Below are 23873 nucleotides of genomic sequence, written 5' to 3'. Positions count from 1 at the left end.
TATGAAATCGAACAGATGTCCTCCATCGGTACTTCCAAAACGACTATTTTATTGAAAGTGTCTTCCTTGGTAATATTTTCACATTAAAAAATAACGCACAAATTAACTAAAGAAAAAAATTAAAACTTTTTTTTGCACTTTGGAAATCCTTTAATTTAAAATAGCAAGTGTTCACAAGATTTTCTTCATTACTCAGCAACAGCTACGTTTATAAGTTAACTTGTGAGGTGACCGTACATGCTGTAATATGGCGTGCCGCTTAACAATAAAAGACTACGAGAACACAAACTAATGCTACGGCCTATGGAAGCCGGAGGTTCGATGCCGCGTTCACAAAAGCTGTTCATTGACTTTATCCTTAGCTAATTGAATCCAGTTTCTACTTTGTATTCCTGTGAGATCCATCTTAATATTATCCTTCCATATACAACTAGGTCCTCCTAATGGAAGTTTTTCGATTAGATTTTCGGTAAAATCTTTGAAAGCGTTCCTACCTTCTTCCATCCTGGCTCTACATGATCTGCCCACCTGAGCTTCCTAGACTTGATGACCCTAATAATGTTTGGTGAACCGTATAAATTAATTAGTTCCTCGTTATGAAGTTTCCGTCATTCCCTATTCCCGTTCCTCTTAGGTCAGAATATTCGTCTCAGAATCTTGTTCTCAAACACTGTCTACGTTCTTCCCTCAGAGTAAGTGACCATGTTCCGCAACCATACAGAACAGGAATGATTATCATTTTATATATTTTAAGCCTTAAATCCTCGACAAAAGATTTTGAACTGAATAATAACACAAATTTCTTTTCTTTTTTTTTTTTTTTTTTTTTTTTTTTGGTCGACATTTAAAATTTCTTCGTAAATATGGTTTTGGTTTGTTAATATTGATTCTAGACGTTAAGAAGTATCCCCTTTATCGAAAGTATTATTTATTCCAACGCATCCATAATTTGCAGTATTAAACCTACGATCTCGACGAACTTCCATATATTCAGTCTTCGAGAACACTACTTTAATTTATAATACTTTTGAAATACTAGAAGTCACTTTCTAGTGCTTGGTTTTTTGTGTATTTGAAAAAAAAAAATCAATGATATATTAAAGCGTAAAAACTATTCGTGAAGACTGGCATAAAAGAAGTAATTATCGATCGCTGATTAGTTGCTCCCCAATTAGTCCAGTAAATCAAACACATTAGAAGTATCCTTTCGTGGCCAATAGCGTGTTGCCTGTGCATGTGGTTCTTTGATGGGGTGATTGTCTTGGATAAAAGCCTGACTACTTGTCCGTTCATATACTACAGCCTTGATACAGGAAAGTGAAATGAAGCTTCAATCAGTCACAAGTGGAGAAATTCCCCTTAATTCTCCTCTAGTTTTCTTTCTGCAATGCAGTAGAAGAAAGAGGCCATGATAGGTTAATGGTATAACGCTCATAAACATGTGAAATGCAGATTCACAAGGCTGAATTCTAATACCATATAGCACAACAGGCATGATTATCGTTTTATGTATTTCAAGCTTTAAATTCCTCCACCGTATATGCAAGGTACAAGACTTTAATATCTAGATATAAAAGTATATCTTCTGCTCCAAGATGCACAGCACTTTTATTTCGTTTATTATTTATTTATACAATCGGTTTATATGACTTCAGTGATGAAGGGACTATATTACATTTTTTCTATCCCATTCTTAATCACTTTTCAAGTATATCCATCATGTGAAAAAAAAATCAGTTTTTTCTCACTACTCTGCGATCACAAAAGAGATACGGTTAAAGTTTAATCTCTTTCAGCATCGAGGCTACATGAAACGTGGACTTACATCTGAATGCGGAATCCGAACCACAAGAGCTCCACAGGAAATCGAATTCTTGAGGTGTGTATGGTAAGCTATAGCCTCAAGGGAGGATCACGAGAGATGGATGAGGGGAGCGGGAAGAGAAATGAAAAGATTACTTGCGCTCTCTCTCTCTCTCTCTGCAATAATACTTGCTGTTTTGATCAGTCACGACGAATGTTTTATTTAATTGTGATAATCAGAGTGCGGATTTCTGCATATCCTTTTTATAATATAATATAATATAGATATGTTTACATGGCCTTAACATATGTTTGTTTTAGGTTGTCTAAACGCGAAGTTTTTTAGTGCATATAATTGCATATTTCCAGGAATAGTGCAGATTGAATATTTTATTGCACACAAGTACATATTCACGAAAATAACTATTGTATAGGTACTTAACTGGAGAATTTCAGATTTAAGAAATATTTTTTAGTGTTCTGACACCGATTGAAAATCCAAGGAATTAAAATAACATTTTATCCATTTAAACATTAGTAAGAAATTTCTAAGGACGAGCAAACAACAGAACTGTCACTTCCTAGATTTCCTTCATTCAGGATGAATGTAAAAAAAAAAAAAAAAAAAAAAAAAAAAATGAAGTGAAATTTTTCAGTTTAACGTCCCACTATTATGTCCGTTAGGCTAAGGGAGACAAAGGCATTACGCATTAATGAAAGTGCATGATGGAAGAATTGATAGAATGAGAAACTAAAGTACACAGAGAAAACCCACGGACACGATGTTGCAAGGGCGGATCCGGGGCAGACTTCTAGGAGGGCGGTGGGTTGTAATACTGCTACTCAGAGGTACTTTTAAGAGCTCCAAACTCTGGGATGAGTTTTATTTATACATAAAATAAGAAACTTTTCTCTTCTGGGAGCGGCGATCGCAGTGTTGTCCAGCACAAATTTTAAAATTTTGTAAAGTGTAGGATTAGTGTCCATTTAAAATAACCATACATTATCATACAATCCAGTAAACCGAAAGAACTTAATTTCACTTGATCTATCACACACTGGCTGGTTCATTTTTGTGCAAAATAATATTTCCAAATTTGTGACTTTGGAGTAGTCACCACTCACTTGCTCCATTATAGTCTTATTTGCACAAGTTTAACTCGCAGTATGGAAACTTAGCCTCCCCGATTTTTTAAAAAAGTAATTCAATATTATATACAACATTACAGAAAAGGATGAACACATACCTTAGAAAATTAAAATTACATAAACTGAACTGTATGATAGGCTCAATGTAAATTACGTCAACAAACTCAACTATGTGATGCATAATCATGGGACGGCCCTGTTATTCACTTTCATTTATCATGATCTTCGTTAGCTCACGCGACAAACTCATTATATTGAACATTTCAATTTCCTCCATTTGAATGAGTCAGAATTCAACGGATTTAACTAGGACACACAGTACAATTTTGAGAAGCTGTTAGTATCAACAAGATATACTGCCTAAGCAAGTAATAAGGGACATTCTGATCAACGTGCCCAGCACCATTATCCTGTAAAACAGTGCAATTCGATCTATTTTCCTAATAGTCAAGATTAGATTAGAGTTTAGCGTCCCTTGCAGAAGCGAGGCTATATAAGACGTGAACCTACAACTTACCATGGAATCCGAAATACGAGGTGGTACCGGAAATCGAACCCAGATTTGCCGCGCTAAAGACGCTTACGCTAACTGTATAGCAACGACGAAGCTTTTATAGCATAAATAAATTATGCTTTAGCACAGCGATTTTTAAAACATTTTACACTCAGCTTTCTTGTAAAGGGAATTGTAGAATCCTGTGACATCTTTGTTATAATGCTCGCAGTACTTGGTCTTATGAAAATTCTGTAAATTGCAGATTTTAATGCAATTAGGCAAAGGGAAACAATAAGGGGAAGGAAAATGAATTTATTTAGATATTTTAATTACAAATATAAAGCAACAGCCCGAGGGGACATTGAAACAAGTATTCTGATGAAACACTTCCGAGTCGCATATTTTCTACATAATTATCCTTGAAACTCTGTTGTATGCGCTATAAGTGTCCTTACAGTATTCTTTTTCTTATTTGTAAAAAAAAAAGTGTCCTTACAGTGTTCTTTTTCTTATTTGTAAAAAAAAAAAAGTTATTTGCTTAGTAGTTTCCAAAAAAAAAAAAATCTTAACATAATCTGCAACTGCATTACTTATTAATTTAATTAACTAATTTTAATGATCAATTTCAAAACTTAGAAGTCTGATGTTAACAGGCCACAGTGTGTTTCCTTTTACGTAAAACAATGCACAAAAAAATGAACAAACAACAACTTTAGTCTATTGCTCGGTTCTAGCATTGAACGTTGCTCTTTCCAAGCCACTTACTTGCAAAGTTCGTTCGATACTCCACCTTGCCTTTTAGTGTATGTAACAAACAGTTACGTATTCAGCTAATCGTGAAGTACTGTAGTTATTCTAATATAAAAGCAATCTGAACTTACTTGCCCCTCCCTATCCGGCTGCATTAAGAAATGTTAGTTACGCTTATATAGATTGTCAAATGGGGAAAAGGAATCTATCTATGATTTTCGAGAATGCTCTTACGATCGCGGGAAGGAGTAAATAATAATAATAATAATAATAATAATAATAATAATAATAATAATAATAACAACAAACAACAACTTACTGGATTTTTTTCTTTTGTATTATTCTACTTTAGTCTGAAAAACATCTGTCATTCAAGTCCAAATACAGTTGACACCGTTGTAACCCTTTAATAAGAGCTCCTTTTCAAAGCACGCGTACAATCGTTGATCGACATCATCTCATTCCACCTCTTTCCTCTACAGCACACCGAATATGGAATCTTAGTCAAGTCAGACTTTCACTCGAGGAAAAGATAATGATAGGTTCTCAGTTACATGAAAATGGAACTTGATTATCTCTTTTCTAAGTACAAATGAAACCTGGCGAAAATATTAACATGCTTCGAATTAGTTCGTACCTCTTCAAAGAGAAAAACGGAAGTTTTACAGGCTGAATATTTTAGGTAGTTTTATGCACTACTCTAGAATTAAAGGAATGGAGTTTGTGTAAGGGACAACCCTAGACAATTTGCCGCACCATGCAATAACACGTGCATCCCCACTCTAGTTCCCTAGAAAGAACACATACCCACTATTAAGTACGTTACCCTAGCATAATTTTAAGAGTTGCAATGTCGGTGAGAACGTATAAAGCAGGTTTGTCAAAAAATTGTCTGCGGTATAAATATTTTAAACAATACATTTTACATATATTTCAACTTTATATACTGTATGCCAGTTTTTGCAGTGATGTAATGCTACGATTTTTGGCAAGTATACGCTAGACAGTTTTCAAAAATATACCGTATACGCAAGGGCGCCGATTTCTCTATAAATTTGGGGAGGCCCATTCAGATGCAGAAAGTATATATGAGAATTTTAAGAAAAATTGCATTCAAATTATGCCCAATATTGTAAATTCACAAATACAATGATGGGGCCCACATGAGCTTTGGGGGGCCTGGGCTCCCTCGGCCTCCCAGGATCGGCGCCTTTGCGTATACCCACACCCGTATATGCTCACTCTTTCCTAAATTTAAGGTGTATGTATACGATAGATTATAAACTTATTAGTTAAGTGGGTATAGCGCCGTATACGGTCCATCACATCTTTTCCCGCTCCTTGCAAATTCGGTAGAGTCGACCCTGCTTTGTGTCCCTATATCTTCTGGCTACGATCCCGAACAGAACCTTCTCAACTATATACTACAATTAAATTCTTGGATTGATTCTGGATTGTCCTACCACTAGCAACTACCAAAAATTATTTAGGAGAACGTTGAAACATACAGTATTTACGTTTCATACGCATACAGAACAGGCCTTTCAATAACAATTATGGAAATGATCAAATGAATGTATACAGTATTATCCAGCATGAAGATAAAATGAAATCTGAGATTAACATCCCAAGTTTATGCCCTTTAAACTAAGGGACACTACGATTAAAGCAAGTGAATGATGATTAAAGAATTGTAGAATAAGAAAGTGGAAGGAAACCGAAGTACTCAAGAAAACCCACAAGCACCATGTTGGCCATCACAATCTTACATCGAACCAGAGACCCCACGTACCAGAGTCAAGCACTCTACCACTAAGCCACCATACCCCCACCCAACATGAAGATATGGACACACACTGAGTTACTTCAGTGCATCATTAAAAACAATATGAATCTGCTTCGAATCTAACTCAAAATTCTATGTTCAGATTCCACCACTAACTTTTCAGTTATCTTTCAACATCTGACTTAATAACAAAACTTCCAATAGACCATGTTAACTATGCAGATTCCGTAGTTGATTGAAGTTCAGTGTCTCTTTACAGCAGCAAGGCTGTATAAGACGTGGACTCAGGGGCGGTGGGTTGTAATATTGCCACTTAGAGCTACTTTTAAGAGCTCCAAACTCTTGAATGGGTTTCATTTATACATAAAGTAAGGGAGCTTTCTCTTCCGGGGAGGGGGACGATGCCCCCCTGGATCCGCCCCAGCGTGGACCTGTAGTTCAAGATGGAATCCGAACCAGCATAACGCGTTCAAGTTTCAAGACACTTTAACTGTGAATCGAATCCGGGGCCCCGTGAGCCAAAGGCATATGCAAGCAATGACAGGGAGAAAGGCTAATCCAACATTCGTGGTCAAATAAAGATCTTTAATTTTTACATCCCACGTTTATGCTGATTAGGCTAAAGGAGACGGTGATGATAGGAAATGAATGAAATGCTGGAATGAAGAAAGTGTGAGGAAACGGGAGAAGCCCGAGAACCCCCCCCCACACACACACACAGTGTTTGTCCACCATAAAGTTCACCTGGCGGGAGCTAGGATCTAACTCAGGACCCCCCGCACCAGAGGTGAACGCTCTAACTGAGCCACCGTGGCTCCCGTGATCAAATAAGTTAGACATTACTACCTAGACGTAAGTATCCGGTTGAGAATTGAACCTTCTTGCTTTAAATAAAAATTCGAAATGAATATCGAAAGCCAAAGTGGTTGTTGTAAGCTCTCAAAATCAACGGCCTCATTTATTAGAAACTGAGTAAAATAATTTTCGGGAAAGACTCACAATCAGATTACAGAGAACAAATTTTCAATAGTTACTATAAAGGCAGAAGCGGAGCAATCCCACTTTCTATTCCTTCTTGAGGCATTTGTTTACAAATCGAGAATGTTTACCTCATGTCACGAACTACCGTTTAGTACATTCCAAAGAAATCTTTTCATATTTGCTCCCACATTATCTTGTTTCTCATTCGTAAATTTATTAAAGATATTCAATTTTACAACAAATAGCCTATTTGAGGCAGCAGTTAGACCTCCCCACTGTAGCTAGTGCGTACGCGTTTGATCCGCTAGATCCCGGGTTGGACTCCCGGTGAAACCTTAACAGTATCAATGCATTACGGGGGTTCGGATTCCACTTTCAACTGAAAGTTCACTTTTCACATAGCATCGATTCCGAAAAGGGATGCTGAACTCCTATCAAACCAGAACGCCTTAATTTAGTACGAGGAACGGGGGGTCGAAGGAAAAGTTGGAGCAAAAATATTTTGCAGGCTACCTACTCATTTGTGCATCAGTATGAATAGCCCATATAATTTTAAAACTACAATTTTACGAAAACAAGAACATAAAACAGTGGGCCTTCCAGCCCCCTTGGCCACTCGCCATTAGCTACTAATATTCTGTACTGTCATTTTTTTTCTATTAAAAGGAAAATTTCTACATGATTTTCTATGAACAATGAACGTTGTTCATGCGTGTAAGCAATGTATACAATAATAATAACAATAGTAATAACAATAATGTAATAAAAACACAGCTATGTGGAAGATAAAAAAATATCATAACTGTCTGTCAAGTGGTGAATATGTCATGCGGAGAGAGCATCACAATAGCAACAATGCGGAAAAGGGCGTTTGCTTTTTCGACCTACTTCAGTTTACACCTTACAAGACACTTCCGGTTGTAATGGTTATCTAAGTACGGAGGTACAGGTGGTCTATTTAGAGAAAGAGGCCAAACACTAGCTTTAAAATAACACACATTCGATAAAGAGGGCCTGCTTTGGAATCTCTAAGAATTTACTTTCAACAATGTGATGTCTATTGTTAGCATTGATAAATGGCATCGACACTAGTCATGCGCGGGTATTGTTTGTTTTCACCAAAGAAGAAAGCCATAAATTATGTATCACACTTACCCAATACTTCTTAACAGTTACTGCCAATTGAATGAATGAATGAATGAAATGTTCACTTGTAAATGCTCCTCACTCACTTTCTCCTGTGTCAACAAAATAATCTTTGCTTTATCGAGATATTTAGATCACGTACTTTTTCACACATGGAATTCTTCTGTCGGTTGAATATAGTATTCTATAAGCCTTCTCACACCGTCGCATGTTTGTCTTAGCGAGGCCAGGCCACTCACTCACTATTCTTTACTGCTTGTCCTGAACTGCACTGGAATACTTTTTAGCTTGTCTGGTTGGCCACACGCCGTCTACTATCAGAGCTACTACGGTACTCAACTCACTCCTTGCTTGCTTTACTACCACTGGCTTCGCCGCGCCGTGTGTGTATAGCGTGCAGTGGACCTTCTTCGTTCGAACCGCCACAACCAGCTAGCAAGTAAAATCCAAGCAGCTGTTGATGACGATGTCATTGGCAGTGTTTCCATATCATAGCTCAAGAAGGATGCTAAAATAGTATATTATTTACGATAAACATATATAAAGATACATTTCAACATAAAAACTATCACAATTTTGTTCTTTCAAGGATTTCTCATGATTTTTTTTCCCCTTCTAACTGAATGTTTCAATTGTCGCTACGTTATTATTTATTTATTTATTTACTTCTGTACGGTATCACATTTCCCTGGTTCGATTCCAGATTTCCAGGTCATGTAAGATTTTTTTTTTGTGCATGTCCTTGGTTTAACGTCCGTACAAGACAGGGTCTATATGAAACATGAAATTACATTTGTAAGACAATTCGAACTACATATTATCGAACTCGGATTGTAAGCCATCAAATCCCAGAATGCAAACGTGCCGCGGTGGCTCAGTGGTAGAGCTTTCACCTCCGGTTCATGAAGTCCTTGGTTCAATCCCAGTTCATTCATGTAATTTATTTATCATCATCATCACCGTCTCCTTTAGCCTAGCCGACATAATCGTGGGACATAAAACGTAAAGATTCTATTTCATTTTTCAGAGAATGCAACCATCAAGCATCGAGTAAGTATATCGGGTATCTCAAAAGTCCGGGGCCATATGTTATGAACAAAGATACGAAAAAATGGAAAGACATTGTGGGAAATGGTCAGTTTTCAATTAAAATGGAGGATTTTTTTCTAATCGCACAGCCGTTTGAGCTCTACACTGATAAGGCACCCGTTGTTAAATAAGAAAGCAACGTTGCTAGTTCAGTAAGCTATTTCCTTTAGCTCTCACAATATCAACAATACAACGTTGTTTGGAAATGTGCTCGAGATGTCCTAGTGACCATTAAATTACATTACAATATGCTAGAGATGCAAAAAAGCAGGCTTTTTTGAATCGATAGTTTTTTTCACATAAAAAGCCGTCTTTTTTGGAAAAAAACCGAGAATTTTGGAAATTTTGGCTTTTTTCATTTTCATGATTTTTCTATCCAAATAGCTTTCTTATAGTATATTCTATAGTTAGATAAGATTTCCACGACCTGAATGCCATATTTAGCTCTGTAATTCACCATCAAGATGGATGGAGCACACATTTTACGAATTAAAGCTAACATGAAGAATGTAGTATTTGAGGGCAATTTTACAGGTTATTTAACTTTATTTTAACTTTTGAGTTATCGACATTTTTTTCCTTCTCTAGATCATTTTAGTTTGTCATCCGTGTTTCATTTCTAAGAGCTTAGTACTCCAGCTTCTAGCACGAAAGTTAAACTTGCGTTTTTCTATATATCCGTCAAAGCATACGTTTTTCAATATGTACGTCAAACCGTATTTCCACATTTCTGTTATACTGTAGTTGTGCAATGATTTAGCAATAATTTTCCAGATACAACCTTGAATACCAATTTATACAAATAATCAATAGCAGATTTAGAAAAGTACTTTGGGAGGGGTTTCTCTGATTGTTTCGTTTTCTAAAAAGTCCTAATTTTATTTGGGAGCAGCTTGAAGTTTATGACTACAGGCATAACTAATATTTCGTTTCGTTTATATGTTTAGCAATAATCTTCCGGATACAACCTTGAAGATCATTTTATACTGAGAATCAGTGGCGAATTTAACAAAAGTGTTTTGGGAGGGGTTTTCTTACTACTAATGTTTAGTTTTTCTAAACATTCGGAATTTTTATTTGACGGGAGCTTAAAGTTTATGAGTAAAGGCATAACTAATAGATATTTCGTTCGTTTTAGACACTCCACAACTTTGGAGAACAGGCTTCAGTCCGAAAGACCGATCCTCTAACCTTCGCAAAACCGTCACTGCTGGTAATTAGTAATAATAACGATTTAAAAACAATAAGAAAGGAAGTCGGCCAACTCCTACACTCCTAGTCGGCCAGTACACGCACTATTTCTACATTCTCAGATGGAATGAAGGAAGGCTTTGTCAGAATGGTCGAATGCTGGATTGAATCCCGGACTTCCCGATAGAAGCGCAAAAGCCAACCACTCAGTCACGTTTGTTGTGCAGTTGTATTTAGCTTAACTTAAATATATTCCGTAGTCTTTTTTTTTTTTTTTGTTCCGTAATGATATGTTGAATCCCTCTTGTTAAAAATTCAGAAAACTTGAGGACTGGGTAAACCGTGATGGTGGTCAAGGGCGCCCATGTTGTGGTTTCCAAGGAGGGGCAAGTATAAGCGACGTTTCAAAAATAGTTTCAAATTTTGCTGTAACTAATGTAAAAATCCTATTGGATTTTCAATATTCTGAAGTACATTTTCCTCTAGGGGGGCAAGCGCCCCCTTAACCCCCCTGATGGGCGCCCTTGATGGTGGTTATAAAAAACTTGACTGTAGAATTTCAAGAATATACAGAACCATGTGCAGCCTTTAATTGTATCATACAAATCTAAGTATTTCTCTTATGTTTTATTTTAATTTTATTTTGTTTCAAAAAGAGGGTATGGAATATTTTGAAGTAAATATACTACATACAATTTTGCTAGTTATTTGTGTATTTTTTGAAAGAAGTTTTTACTCTTAGGGTTGGCTCGTTTACACCAGCTGTTTTTTTTAAATAACTGGTTTAAACTAAAAAAAATTAAAAGAACAAAAATGCGAATCGTGTGAACTTCATGGTGACGTTTCACATGTCAAACCATCTGCATTAGTCTTATTTCCTTTTCACCTTTTAATCAAGGTGTCCCATGTTCAATTCTCGGTCGAACCACAACCCTTCTTTCATGTGTAAACCAAGTACTCTTTCGGATGTCACTTTAAGCGAAAGTCTTCTCCTTGATAACCTCGGTATTACGTAAGGATGTTAAGCCTAAACATACAAAACGAAACCAAATTATATATTTCTGCATGCCTGTTGTTTTATAAAGAAGCGAAGGTTGCTTAAATATATTGATTAAAATTGGTAAAATTTATCGATTGCCTACTTAGCTTCCAACATTAGCTTGAATTGGACTTTCAATGATACCTACGTACTAAATTTGTAATTTAATACCTCAGTTTTAGAAAAATAAACACACTGCTGAACAAGACTGCACTTATTTAATATAAAAACACATTTACACGTGACGTTTCGATCTTCTATCCAAGATCCTCATCAGACGTGAGTGTACGTCTGATGAGGATCTTGGATAGAAGATCGAAACGTCACGTGTAAATGTGTTTTTATCTATTATATAAAAGAGAACGCACAAATCCTTTGTTAGCTCATCACGCTAATACGGCTGAACCAATTTCTTTCATTTTTGGGGGGTTATTAGGATTTGGACCCTAGATGGTTTTTATCATATCACTTTAATTTTTAATTACCAGTGTCTTGAGATAATTGACCATTCAAGTGTCCATAACGTACAAATCCTTTGTTAGTTCATCATAGGTATAAAAATAAACGTATTTATATGCAACCCGCATGACCGTGTCACTCGGCGGGTTAACATAAATGACAGGCGCTATAATGTTAACATTTACTGCAATTTGAAAGCGAAAAAGTAAAAATTATCTAAGTAACAAAGTTTATTGCGTTCCGGGGTGACCGCAGCGAAGCGGGGTGAACGCTGCTAGTATTAAATAAGTGCAGTCTTGTTCAGCAGTGTGTTTATTTTTCTGATTTTATTCGTAAGACGTTGACTATGATTGTGTGTCACTCAGTTTTAGCGTACTGATTATAATACGTTGACCTTTAAATTTTACATGCAAATTAAATTTTACAGGATTTTCCCGTTATTGTTTTACATTTAAAAGAATGACGGGATTTTCCCGATGGCTAGGGCGGGAGTTTCTCAATTTAAGAAATTTACTGACCGGACTTCTTTAAGCTTATGGGACCTCTTCCAGCATAACCCCGTTGTTGAATAATAGCACCAAGGCGAAACAAACTTATTTCTGTGAATATGTAATATAAATACATAAGGCAAAATATCTAAATCAAAAAACCTGGTTTAAACCCCCAAAAAGCCTGGTTTAAACTGCCCCCCAAAACGGGTTTTTGGCATTTTCAGAAACAACCATGGTTCTTGCCAACTCTGCTTACTTTTGTATATAGGAGGTTAAAATGTGTTTATTATATACATTGGTTAATCCTTTGGAATTCATAATGTAAAAATGTTGAAGTAAAATTGTTTAAAATATCTTTTCGAAATTCATGGTTTACTTTCGAGGTTTTATATTATTATCGGCATCAACCACTAATTAAATGACTGTTTGTGTTATAGAGAAGCGGAACAAAGTCTGCTTTATCGATTTAAAGCAGAATTTTCAAAAAAGCCCAAAATTTCCCAAGCAAAAAAGCAAAGCAGAAAAAACCGAGTTTTTTTCCAAAAAAGCCGGTTTTTTTCCGAGCCCTTGCATCTCTACAATATGCACATTTCGTGTGTGATTTTTGCGCATCCTGATGGATCCATTTGAAAGCTTGCTGAACTGTAAACGTTGTTCTATCATTTAACATAAGGCTCCTTACAAGTGTGAAGTTCAAACGAGAAGTACGGTTGGAAAAATTCCACCATTTTAGATTGAAAAACCACGTATTTCAAACAAGTTCCCTCTCTTTCCCATTTTTCGTATCTTTACACATAACGTAGTTGACCTATGATCCCGAACTTTTTATACATCCGGTATATAATGAGGATCTCCATTAAAATACGGATTCAATATTTAAATTAAGGAATGAATGCAATGTTCCTTAAAATATTTCTTCAAACCAGGTGTAAAAGTGAGGGGGATCGCGGATAAACGTCGTCCCCCCACTTCCAGAAATTATATATGGTGTCCCTCCATTTCCTAAAAAATTAGAATGGTCAAAGATAGGAACGGGGAATGGCATGAGGTCATGCGTCCCCTTAAATTTTCTGATCCACTTTTACCCCTGCTTCAAACATTTTTCAATATTTGAAGATATCAAGGAAAGTAATACCGTCCAAAGTCTCTGCAAAATAAAAATAAAAAAGTATTGGTCCACGTTAGGAATGACCAATTCTGGAATTTTTATAATACTTTCCGGAATCCGGAAAGTAAAATCGGGAATTCGGAAAAATCTGGAATTTAAAAAATCCGATTTTCGAAAATTCCCGAGTTTAAAAATTCCGGTATTTTTTCTGAATTCCGAAATTTTCTAAATTCCAGAATTTTTCCGAAAGTGAAATTTCCGATTCCGGAAAATGAATTCCGGAATTTACTTTGCTGATTCCGGAATATTTTGGCCATCCCTATAGTTCATGTCATAGGTGTCTTTGAAGACATTGTCTGCCATAGATAGGCTGCGAAACTGCATAATTATATCTTTATACGATACTGTAGACAATTGACATCTATATAGTTAGGGAAGAGACAATAGAAAGAGTTCTAAAGCAGATATATTGGGTTCCTTACTCACACCAAGAATCTCTCATAATGAGAAGGAATGATCTGAACTGAATTGAACTAGAAGAGATATACCCTTTCCGATGGTCTAATGGTAAGCTTGTGTCCCTTTGGTGCACGCAGTGGCAAAGCGTACACCTCTGATGCGTGGGCATCCGTGATTTCATCTCAGTTCACATCAAGTGAGCTGAGTGGACAAACACCACTTGCGTGGGTGCTCTCAGGGTTCTTCCGTTTCCTCCCATTTTATTTATTCCATCATTTCTTTAATTCTCATCACCACCGTTTCCTTTAGCTTGGAGGCATAACCGTGGGACGTAAAACTGAAAGTTTTCATTTTTTTTTCGAATCCCCGTAGTAGTAAGTATTTAACCCTTTTAATCCCACTGTTCCCAAATGGGAACGATTTATTTTTATCAATTTTTGTTTGTGGATTATTTGTTGTGGATTTATTTCGTCTTTTACAATAAGGACCAGTCCATCTGCTACTACTAAAATGCTCAAATATATTAAATGAGGTCAGAATCAATAAGTGTAGAAGGAATTAAGAAACTCTGAAACAAAAATAATTTGGGATTAAGTGGGTTAAGGACAAATCTTTTTTGTTTGATTCTTGAAACTAAAAAAAAAAAAAAAAAAAAAAACATGTACGTGGTGAAGAAGTGAATAGTTTACTTCTTCTGCACACTTTATGCATGGTGTAAATTGATATAGTAAATGCGATCTTTATGATTTAAACTATATTAAATATTTAAACTATATTTCATGAAATAAGAGCTTAAAGCGGAAGCCAATAGGAATTTCCTGTAATAAGGATATGTGCGTAAGTAATTGTTATTCTACAGTACATTATATATTATCTGCATGTGTACACAAAATTCTTGAGTCCAAATTTAATGTTTATGTAGTTAGTTAGCTAGCAAAAAGTGCGTCCGCAGTTTGGCATTTCAGAATATGGTATAAACCCTGGTAATATAACGATATGGATGTAAATTATTTGAATGACACTACTGATCCCACCTATTTATTACTTACTTATTCGAAAAACAAGAATTTGAAAGAGGGTAAATAATGTAAACAATATCAGATCAAATCTTAATTGGAACATAATGGACACTTTTGAAATTTTCGAATTACCAGATAACAAATCAAGCAGATCATCCTATAGAACAATTACGGAAATGTTCTATAACGTTCTCATCGGAAATGTTTACATTCTCAAGAATATAAACAGAGGACGGTAGTTCCTCGCATGACACATCTCAAACTATATACAGTATCTTTGACTGATAAGTACTTTGATAAAACGAACAAGGAGAAACGGGAAAAGATTATAACGAAATTGGCTGGTTTGAATTAGGCCAATATAATATCCACAGATTTTTGCTTCTATAGCATTGAAGATGTAGATTCTTTTAGAGTTGGTTACAGGAATACATTTTTTTTTTCTTGCCATTAATGGTAGTAGAATACAGAAATGCATATTAATATTAAGTATTTTATCGATTACTGTAGTACTTAACAGAAGTGGAAAAGATAGTGATACAGACATTGAGAGGGCGCCGTGTCGATTGGTTGCAGACAGAGAGAAAGTATTACGTCATTTATGTAACGGGTACCTACAGGCAGGTTTTAGGACTCAAGTTGACGGGGTTATAATTTTTGATAGAAAATGATACAATCGAATTGGAGAATTATAAATTGGGGGGACGGAAGAAAAACACATTTGGAGGACAGAATTGTAAATTTGGTGGGGTTGCGCAAAAGCCCTTGGGAAGGATTGGCAGCCCCTGTGTCTTGAAAGACATAAGACATAATTTTGAAATAAAGATATTTCAAACAAAAGTACTATTTTAGTTTGAAGTTTGTTCACAGGAGATAGCTGCTGAGCTCCATGGCAATATAGCTAGCTGTATAATTTCAGGCACAAGCCAACTTCACGCGCGCCTTGAAAAGTTCTTACCAACAAGATACACGGATTATTTTGTCTGTTGTTCCACAAAAATAATGTAAATGTTTCAGGGAGTCTTTCCTAGTAAAATAGTGAAATCGGCCCTTGATCCAAATTGGGTCGCTATTGACCCAAAAGGTTACCCTTTACCTAAAACTACCTTAAAAAAATGACCCTCTACCCCCTCCCCTTACCGAATTACCGTACCATACATGCTCAAAATTGAATATTTTTTAAATTTTGGTGGGGGTGGTCGAAAAATTTTGAAAGTTTCACAGATTGTAGACACTATCTAGATGTAAATGTGCATTTTTTTCAAAACCATCGATGCGTATTTTCTTTATTTTTTTGAGTGTTGAAAATTTCAAAAAATGTAGAAAAATTGGGGGGGGGGGGGGGAACGTTGCTGATTTTTTGGTTAAAAAATGTGTTATACCCTTAGGTAGAACATATATTTTTTTCGGGGCCTGAAAGTGATGGCAACATTGTTAAAAAGAAATAAAACTGAAAACAAACGTGTTTTTCGCACAGCTTTCTCTCCATTTTAGGGCCCTCAAGGTGAGGGCCCCTTCAAACAATCTTTTGCCAGAGTTCACAATTTTCATTTCTCTTGCGTCTCTTCCGATTCTGTCGTTCTTCGACTGCTTCGATTGTGTCCATTTCAGAATAGAAACACCAAATATATCTACATAACAGTGCTTCCACTGCAACCGACTCTTGCACAATGAAGTTACACACACCTCGCGTTGGTATTTATCAGTGCTTGCTTCACTGGCCACATACAGTGGCGTTCTCTGTCGATAGCGCTCTCTACCGCGAACTGTGTAATTTTGTTGTGCAAGAGTCGGTTGCAGTGGAAGCACTGTTATGTAGATATATTTGGTGTTTCTATTCCGAAATGGACACAATCGAAGCAGCCGAGGAACGACAGAAGTGGAAGGGAGCAAGAGAAATGAAAATTGTGAACTCTAGCAAAGGATTGTTTGAAGGGCCCCTCACGTTGAGGGCTCTAAAATGGTGTGGAAACTGTGCGAAAACCACGTTTGTTTTCAGTTTTATTTCTTTTTGACAATGTTGCCATCACTTTCAGGCACCGAAAAAAATATATGTTCTACCTAAGGGTATAACAAATTTTTTAAGCAAAAAGTCAGCAACGTGTCCCCCCATTTTTTTCTACAATTTTTTGAAATTTTTAACACGCAAAAAATAAAGAACATATATATTGATGGTTTTGAAAAAAATCCACATTTACATCTGGATAGTATCTACAATCTGTGAAGCTTTCAGAATTTTTCGACCACCCCTACCAAAATTTAAAAATATTCAATTTTGAGCATGTATGATACGATAATTCGGTAAGGGGAGAGGGTAGGGGTCATTTTTTTTTTTTTTTTTTTTTGCGGTAGTTTTAGGTCGAGGGTAACCTTTTGGGTCAATAGCGACCCAATTTGGATTAAGGGCCGATTTCACTATCTTACTGGGAAAGACCCTTTATTTATTTCATTTTCGGTATTGCGAGAGGGGCATCGTAAATAAGAGTGAGCCCTGGATATTTGACAGGTTACCCAGAAGGGCAGTTCATTCCTATCATCATCAGTTATAGCATTACTATCAATATATTACAATGTTATTTAAATTAGGTTGACCAGAATGTATAGTAGTAATCAAACACGTTTAAAAGAAGTTTTTAATATTGGAAGAAAAACTACATTAATTTGTTACATGAGTCTTAGTGAAAATTACAATGTTTAGCTTGTGTTAATAGAATGATAGATATACTCAACTAATTGACACTCTTATGTAATTACATATTACATGTCCTCTGCAGTACGTTAAACTCCTTCAGTGTTTCCTCCTTTCAAACAAATCTCACATTAGAAGAAGTTTAAAGTAAAAGCACGAAATTCGTGGCATTACCATCTTTGAAAGGCAATAAATAGCAAACGCAATTGGGTGTGTGAGGTCAATGCATCAATTGTCATCACCGATATTTGGGGCGTTGGAGAACTGAAGTCCAGTTTAACAAATTGTGAGAAAAAAAATAGGCATAAAGTTAGTACGTTTCGTTTAAATACATGGAAACACTGTATTTTTACATTATATGAGTTATTTACAATACCTGGATATGAGTCTTTTAAACAGTGAAAGGATCTTCAGATTGAGATCTTAAATATCAATTATGTCCACAATAAACAAAACTCGACTTAAACAATTATGTCCGAAATAAACCATAATCTTTTGCCCACTGAGCGTTCCATTTATGGTGGGGTGCTGACTGCCATAGCCAATTATTGGTGCGGATTGCCACGACTGGTGCTGATTGCCAATATCAAGGTGCTTACTGCCACGATGGCGTGCTGACTGCCACGAGCCTGAGAGAAAGTTGCTAGACGTAACATTACCGGACGCCAAGAAGCATGAAAGAAACTAGATGAACCTTAGGATCGTGTTGTTCACACCAACACCTAACAAAGGTAAACAGGCCTCTGTATGTACACTCATGTCCAAAATTATTGTCGCATGACTATAAATATGTTGTTCTAGTAATATAATTTGATAACGAATTCGCCCGGTATTTCTTATAATGTTAGTATGTGTATAATCGGTAAAGACAAGTATGTGGTAAATTTCATGTCAAAAGAGTAGTAAATAAGAATAATAAAACGAAAATAAAATTTTCTTGTCCATTTAGTTACATTTTATTTTACTCACTATGATTTCCGTATTTATAATTCTTTTCCTATGAAATTTACCACAAATATACATTTTCTAATTATACACATAATAACAGTCTTAAAAGTTCTCTGCAAAATTATCAAATTATATTCTTACAACAAGACAGTTATAGATATGCGACAATAATTTTGGACATGAGTGTACTTTCAGTTTTGTCAGGGAGCGGTGCGTACAAAATTGGTACGATTTATGTATTCCCACTTGAACTCCCTATGTCAGCATGAACTGTGTACAGCTGCCCAAATTGTTTCGAGCAGCTCTTGAAAGTTCCATCAAAAAAGCACTGCTGGCTGTCCCTCACAAGGGAAGTTCAGGAGAAAGCACTCGCCTTCAGAGAAACTAAGCATGCCATTTGAAGCCCCAATTCATGCTGATTACAACAAGCTAATAAAATTCCTGTACGGTTGAGAACGGTTCGAGATATTCAACTTGGAAGTTTATATGAGAAAATGAGGATATACGCATTTATACGCGTTAAGTACAACATAATTAGTAACGAATATTGACATACGAATTGAAAGCTATCGAAAGTAACGGAGAAAAGTGTTTTGCAATAAGTAACGGCTTTGATAGATACAATTAGTCATTACATTGTTCACAATAATCATAGGTTAGAGATGAAAATTGATCACTGTTGTTTTTCTGTTTTATGAAGAAATGACGCAGGCAAAAGACTCCCTTGCACCATGAACATTTTATATGTGCAATTGCGTTGCATCCGTCAAGGGAACAGTTCGCAGAACCAAAGCAAAAAGCAAATTCGACAAGTGATTCAAAAGTTATAGGCCTATAATTTGTTCGTAGCCTGCCTTGTAGAACGCAAACTGAAATAATCCAATGTATCGCGGTGATCGGAAGTGATTCGTATGGACACGAACTTTATTTGATTGTTTCGTTGGTACATTATAACGTCCAGATGAAGAAGTTTCATCTGCCATAATCTTTGATTGATCGGAATCAAAACACATCAAATGGTTGCACAAATCGTGTGCAATTCTTTGGTATCTTCTGAACCATTAGGTCTTTGCTATCCGTAATGCTACTTGTAATGGTCAATTTGTCTGTGAATGGACCCCAGTGATCAAGCAATAGCAAGTTCAGACCATCAGGCTTCGCCGCATACACTCATTTTCTCATATAAACTTCTAAACTGTATATCTCGAACAGTTCTCAACGTACAGGAGTTTTATTACCTGTTGTAATCAGCATGAATTGGTCCTTCAAATGACATGCTTATTTCTGTGCAGGCGAGTGCTTTCTCCCAAACTTCCCTTGTCAGCTGGCTTCAGACCATCATATCCATTAAGTAATACAATAAAACAATTAATATAAACAATGAAATGTGCAAATTGTACATATAACAGAAAAGACAATCCCTTTATAAACATCCAAGTGTATGTCGTTCCACTTAGTGAGCAACTTTGTAACTTATAGGATGCCACATAGATTTGCTGCGATGATTACTACATTAATCTCTAATTAATCCCTACTAAATTAATTAATAATCATAAATTTAGTATGAGGGATTAATTCCTCTCTTTCCAAATACAGTTTCTCCCAGGCTCGTTGCAGTCAGCACTTTCATATTTGCAATCAGTGACAGTCGTGGCATAATTAGCTGTGGCAGTCAGCACCCGTGGCAATCAGCACCTATCCCCATTTATGGGTTTCTACAGTAGATCAGAAGTTTTCTATTCAAGGGGCTTCCCAAACTCTTTACAAAAAGGTGGGTCAACACTGAAACTTCCTTCCGACGAATTAAACCCGCGAAATTTACAGCTGTATTTCGATATTTGCAGCTATGTTAATAAAGAATTAAACCTACTTCGTGAAAATACATTATTCTACTGGTGAAGAAGCGTTTATGAAATGAAATCTTTCAGTTTAAGGAAGGTCTCACGAAAAAACAAAAAGAAGCGTATAGATAGTGAGTATAGCATTTCCAAATTTTAATATCTAAAAATTGAAGTAAAACATTGATTTTAATATAGATAAAATTGTAGTTGATTTACGGTAATGTTTACTCAAGTAATTTTTAGTGGTACTAATCGTTATTTTTATTTAAATTTTCTTTCGGTTCAAATATGATCGTGATGGTTAGGTCGATAATAATAATAATAATAATAATAATAATAATAATAATAATAATAATAATAATAATAATAAGAAGAAGAAGAAGAAGAAGAAGAAGAAGAAGAAGAATATAATATGATCAAGGAAAGTTTATAAAATTGTGGCCAACTTTTTGACAATGATGTCTCGGAATCCACAAGCTCTAGAAAGATGCCGTTTTCACTGATCGATTGCAAATTTTGTGTAGATTGTTCAGTTCTAATTGAATATTTTTAAAAAGTGGTTGTTATTTCCTTATTACATTTTTTAAGGGTATACTGGAAGTATTGACATTTCGAAAAGTAAATATTTCGGCATCCTACGAGTTATACATTCCAACATCACACATTTGTATATAGGATTGGCGTTTGCTTCATGGTCAAATGACAATGAAAAACGAAGGATAACCATTTCTCCAGTCTAAGATGAATCTTTATTGTTTGAAATGTTTTTCTCAGTGAACACCATATATCACTGACAATTAATTGTGTGTGTAATATATTTGCTTATTACATACTGCATGCAAGAAGAAAGAAACCGCTCATCATACATGACTTAGAAACTCTAATTGGAAATGGGCTCAAATCTTGCAAACGGTGCGAGATATTGAAAAAGTAATTGAAAAAAAAAAAACCTCCTGTATTATACCCCTTGCCGATTTTTATCAAGACGTCCTTCACTTGTGTGTGCAAAGGGACATGTGCAAATGTTCTGAGGAATGACAAGGAGATTCATGCTCATATGTGAATGATGCGCTGTGTAGAGAGCGCTGATTCAGCTAGTAATAGTAATAACTAGGGCTGGAAGTTGAAGACCTAAAAATTGCCTAAAAAGTACCTATAAAAAGGTCTAAAAATATCTAGAAAAGGACCAAAAACTGGAAAAACGGACTAAAAATAAGACCCAATTTAACTAGAATTACATATTTAATGAATGTAATACTCAAGAAATACAAGCTTCTGGTAGGTTAACGGTCTGTTCTTCTTCCACAAACTGAAGTACAATCTAAAATAAGAAACTCCCCCCCCCTTGCTGGAGGACATTGTTACGCCTTCTTACCTGACTTTGATTGTTTCAGATCTGGTCTTACCAGTCCAGCCTGAAGAATGTCTCATATTTTGAATTTTCTTTACTGAAGAAAAGATGTTTAAGAGGTTGTGGGGATTCGAGTTAGTCAGTAAATTTATTGTCGAAAGATGTGCCAAAAAAGACGTTAACACCTACGAAAAAGATTAAAAAAGACAAATAAACAAAAAAGCCGAAAAAGGCAAAAAAAAAGTCAAATAAAATCCACCATTTTCTGACCTACAATGACCCAAAATGAACATATGTTAAACTTCATCTTCGGGCACTCGTTAAAAAGAGGATTTTTCCTCAACTTGCGGGCCTTAGTAATAAGTGTTCAAACAATCTACACTTGACAGAGATGGCCCACAGTGGTCGGAAACAGAAAAAGCGATCAAAAATAGATTTTGTCAACTTCGCCTGCTATGAAATTGGTATTGATATTTGATTATAAGAATATCTCCTCCTTCCAAATCCGGAGTTTCAGGACATACGTAGGTATATTTTCGCTGTCTATAAAATGCATGTAAACATGAACAAATAAAAGTGCCGAAAAATCAGTAAAATATTAACCAAACAATATGATATGTTTTAATCAGGTATATCGTTTCTGAGATCGATGAAAGAGGTTGGATAGTACATAGGACTCAAATACTTGTGTTTAGTGAAGAGTTTTATTTGTTATCTATTGTCATATCATTAATATGATAGATTTGTTAGTGTTACCTACAAGTTACATATACGCTGATGTTACTAGCTCTGCAGTCTAAGCTTATCCTTGCTTATCAGTAAAATAGCGTTTATTGAGTTGTCCATGAGTAGTAGAAAGGTTGAGCATTGGAAATAGCTGCTCCCAAGTGCACCTGGAGGAGTCAGCCCCATCTAATTGCAAGTGCATGATGAGTAATGTTGTATTGATCGCAATCGAGATATGCTACCTGAGCCTTACAAAAGAAAAGGGTACATTGTCTTGTATGTAATTTGGATTGCCCTTCGTCCCTGAATCAATGATGTAATGAAAGTCTCATGTAGTGCAGTGATAAACTATCAATCATGTGGAGCTGCTGTATATTACACGTCAATGCAATAGTATATAATAAGATTTTATATTGAATCTTTTAACCTTGCCGAAACAACGTAATCCTGAACTAAATTACATTCCAGTAAGTATTAGTGTTTCTTCGAAGATGGTGCGAATGCAAAACCGCAAACTTTAATTTTGTATCCCAAGACCAAACACACATTTGTTTGTTTTTTCTGTTTCCGACTACTGTGCAGCCGTCAGATTATTAAGCTGAAACCGATTTAAACCGATATACACCATTAGTAGTAGTAGTAGTAATAATAATAATAATAATAATAATAATAATAATAATAATAATAATAATAATAATAATAATAATAATAATAATATGAAAAAGAAACTATAACACTAACTTCTGCAAAATTCTAAATTAAAAAATAAAACTTTAATATTGTATAGGTGATAAACACTGACTGACAGATAGACTGACTGAGTTTCGTTAGGTTTTCCTTTCTTTCAATGACACTTATTTTCTTCTCTCTTTTTATTTATTTATTTTTTTTTTTCCAAAGTGAAAACATGTCTGTGCAAATAAAAGGCGTAGCACAAGTTTGACGAGTTTAGTTTATTCACAGAGACGAGGGTTTTTGAAGGTAAAGGCTGAGTGTGCACGCTGCACACCTACATACTGTCATGAAGTCTTCTATTCTTTGTTTACAAAACAGTTTTCTTTATTACATAATAAAGTGGAATGATCGCAATCGATTATACTAACACGCTCTAACGTAATAAGTAGAACTTTTTCCTTATAATTCTCGATTAATTCTACAATTTAAAAAAAAATCAATTTCATTTCACATTATGACACTAAAGTGGACTTTCAAATTACGGCCTTGCAATACTGAAACCGGAAGTAAACCTTTAATTGAAGACCTCGTGGGAAGATAATGACAACCTTCAAAACCGTGAAAAATTAGTGAAACACCTTATGCTGCTTGACGCCAGTGGATCTGTTATCCCTCGA

General features: G+C 35.6%; 1 protein-coding gene across 1 annotated transcript in view; it reads right to left on the bottom strand.

Moving 5' to 3' along the window:
• LOC145668353 (galanin receptor 2a-like) overlaps positions 1 to 8557 on the bottom strand; it is a 37882-nt gene extending 29325 nt beyond the window's left edge. The window contains exon 1 of the mRNA XM_081736115.1: positions 8121 to 8557. The gene's annotated coding sequence lies outside the window, so the exon portion shown is untranslated. The remainder of the gene's footprint in view (positions 1 to 8120) is intronic.
• Between the last annotated feature and the right edge of the window lie 15316 nt (positions 8558 to 23873).

Source organism: Thermobia domestica, chromosome 13 (genome assembly GCF_964235325.1).
Source record: "Thermobia domestica chromosome 13, izTheDome1.hap1.1, whole genome shotgun sequence".
NCBI lineage: Eukaryota > Metazoa > Arthropoda > Insecta > Zygentoma > Lepismatidae > Thermobia > Thermobia domestica.
Note: the sequence above shows the minus strand (reverse complement) of the source record. Positions and strands in the feature narration are given on the sequence as shown.